Consider the following 3,679-nt stretch of genomic DNA (forward strand, 5'->3'; position numbering starts at 1 on the left):
GTGTGTGTGTGTGTGCTTGTGTGTGTGTGCCTGTGTGTGTCAAGGGGAATCAGTGGTTGGAAGCCTGTTAATTGCAAATGCTGAGGTCTCCACAATAAGGAAACTATTTTTATCGCAAGGTGAGTTCTTTAAATAAGACAAGGAGGTGGTGGGGAGAGAATATCTAGGTGCGACATATGTAGAAACAGAACAGTGTGTGCAGAGAAACTTGAATCAGGTTGTGTTTTTTTAACTACCCAATCCTTTCTTTTAAGCAGCATTTGTACAACCCCACCTGAAACAGAAAACTTCTTTAATTAGCTCCTGCAAAATGTCTTTACTGTTCAGGAAAATATTAGGGCTCCGAGGGGGCCCTGGGAGATGGTTTGAATGCCTGAGATGCACCTCCATTCTGCATGGCCATTCTAAATGCAACTCTTTGAGACACAGCCTATGGAGGTGATGTAAGCTGTACTCATCCAGAGCCAGCATAGACCTGGCAAGTGACATATTTTCTTGACACAGAACAAGCTGCGCACTTAGTTGCTACTCATTATTGATTAGAATCTTAAAAAACTATGCTTTCCATTTCAATAGAAGCAACGAAATGTATTTTAGAGATGGAAGTCACCTCTCCAAACAATATTAAGGAAAAATAAAGGGAGTGGAAGCATTCCATGGTTAGGATTGTGTCCAACAGTGTCTTAGTCTTTGGTATGCTAATTACAGATGCGTGGGAAAAGTTGAAACTAATCACAGCCACAGGTCAAAGCCCCAGTCATCACAAGTTAACCCAAGTGGCCCACTGTAAACATTATATTTATTTTTCCTTCTCTTGGGTATAGTAAATGTGTCTGGTTTTGCTCATTAAAGCCTCAGATCGGGTTTATTTGCTCAACATCTGTTAGGATGAGGGTCTTACTCTTAATTGGTACCATCCGGAAAGGAGGAGGAATGCTCAGAGGGTCATCATAATGGATTGAAGGCCCAGGACTTTTACACTGCAAAATTATTTGTTTTTATTTGTTAAGCTAATATACATATATAATATATACAATATTATAAACATATAATATTATATATATGTGTGTATATGCAAATAAATACACATTTGTTAATGTGGGAGCCTACAATTTTACAACCCAACAATATAATTGGGAGATGAGAGTTTCATGATTTAAGGTACCAGCAAGAGGTGTGTGTGTGTGTGTGTGTGCGTGTGTGTGTGTGTGTGTGTGTATGTTTAGGGATGCTAAGTATCTTCTTTCTGGGCATTTTTCCTTTTCACAGCACCCTACTGCTTATTCTGCGTATTCTTCTCCCCCCTCCTCTGGCTCTGGTTTCCATAGCTGCAGCAGGCGGGTCCTCCTCACTTGCACACAGATGCTATTCTGTACTCAAAGCCACAACACTACAGGCTTACTTTAAATGATTTAGTTTCTATCCTTTAGATCTCTCTTTATGTAATTTGAGAGCTCATTAATAAGTGCCATTTTGTGTGGCTGAAAAATAGAAAAGGAGTACTGGCATTAAACATAAAATCCAAGAAGAACTGAGTTAGGAACACAATGCACTTTTTTTCCTCTTTATGTCGATTACAGTCTGGAGATGAATGGAAACCCAGCTAAGCCACTGCTCGGCTCCCACCAAAACCTCTACAGGAGGCAGTAATCTGAGTAGATTCTTTGGTTTGATTTCCAGATGCATCTTTGTTATGGCAGGGCTTCTTCTAGTATTCTAATTTTATTCCTTCTAATTCTTACCATCCTGTTCTTTCCTGGGAGAGAGAGAGAGAGAGAGAGAGAGAGAGAGAGAGAGAGAGAGAGTGTGTGTGTGTGTGTGTGTGTGTGTGTGTGTGTGTGTTTTGGGGGTAAACTTTTGAGCACTGGCTTGGGGAAGTCATTCCACGGGGATGCCAGGGGTCCCACCCCTTCAGAAGGTCATCTGCAGCTGCCTGTGTTTCTGTTACCCCAGAAAACTCTGGCTGAAACAGGAAGTCACCTGCCAAGCTCAGACTTCTCATACATTCAGGCAAAGGGAATCAGGTAATACTGTGACAAAGGACCATGGAGCTGGACTTGGAGGCGACAGTGCACCTGACAACCTCACTGGGTGCTTCCTTCCTCACATTGCTGTTGGTCTCGGTACAGGATTTGGGAGAGTGGCAGGAAACTTCCCTCTGTTACTTACAGTTCTGTTTTCACAGACTGACCTTGGCACAGGCATCGAGACAGACTGTGTGTCCCTGTGGGAAAGTTCGAAGAGCAAACATGTGTATTTGATAAAAGGCTTCATATTTTATGTGGCTCCAATATGTTTGGTAATATTCTTCCAGCCTTCAATTTTCTCCTCTTTATTTGATAGACACGCGTGTCTTGGAATAGTCCATCTTTTGTACCCATATCTTCTCATATTCGTACATTGGATTGGACAATATATGCTTACAGGGTTAAGTTATTCCATTCTCCAGTGAGCCAATGATCAAATGGTTCTGACACCTCTGGAAGCTTCCAATGATCCAAGGTCCAATACTATGACAATTTTTCAGGACTGCTTTCAGGAGGTAAAATCTGTGCAGGAGTTGAGGTAATTTCTTATCCTCTGGAGGCAGCCTCCAGCCATCCACATACTCCAGTTTGGAGGAAGCCTTCCCAGACCTGCTCTTGGGAGCCAGCAGATGTCCACCCAGGGGCTGCTTCTCACGTGCATGGTCGTCTGAGCAAACGGGGCTCCGGGTCTGGGAGAAGACTCTGCAGACACTGAGCGTGGTGATGGGATTATTCTAGTTAAGGGGATAGCAAAGAAGGGCTCCAGACCAGCAGACCCTAGACATTTTCTGAGGGTCCAGTGATAGCACTTCTAAAGGGAAACTGGACTTTCATAACACAAGATAGTTGCATTTCCTATAAGAATGCATTTCTTATAGACACACTTATTTCCAGAACAATGTAGAGTCATGGGGATGTGTTCTCAGAACACACAAATTGAAGAAGGTAGGGCTTAAATTTTTTTAAAAAAATACATCTTTTAGCCTAAAAAGATAGAGAAATCATTAATAAATGATTAACTTGTTTCTTAAGATGGTGCCACTTCTAATTTCTTTTCCAAAGTTATTTATTTTCAGTTGTGTTTTTTTTCAGCATTAGTGGTGGTACCACCCATGTAAGAGTTTGAATTTCAAGAATATAGCATAAGAAGAAATTTAAATTTATGACTGTACTTAAAAATAAGAACTCAATATTCACTAAAATCAGTTGACAGGTCACTGATGAATGATGGGAATTTTTGTTTATCTGTAATGTTGCCACATGTATCTTATCGTTAACATGGTTTGAGATTCATTTGGTGTTTGAAATCTAAAATTACATGTGTTTTAGTTAAGTACAAAATTTTAGGGGGAGATTCATATTTCCAATTTTTGGTGTAATGTCATATTAATATTTCAACTTTGCACAATACAAATTTGCCTAAAACATAACTGTCCAATATTTTTGAGAGTGTAAATGTCTAAGTAGTTAGAAGGTAATGTTTTAATTCAGGGCTTAGTTGTGATGGTTTTTGGTTTGCATTTTTAAAAAATTATTTTTATTATGGTCAATTACATAGAACGTAAAATTCATCATCTTAATCATTTTTTTTTTTTTTTTTTTGTGGTATGCGGGCCTCTCTCTGTTGTGGCCTCTCCCGTTGCGGAGCACAG

The sequence above is a fragment of the Physeter macrocephalus genome, chromosome 11, assembly GCF_002837175.3.
Source record: "Physeter macrocephalus isolate SW-GA chromosome 11, ASM283717v5, whole genome shotgun sequence".
Taxonomy (NCBI): Eukaryota; Metazoa; Chordata; class Mammalia; order Artiodactyla; family Physeteridae; genus Physeter; species Physeter macrocephalus.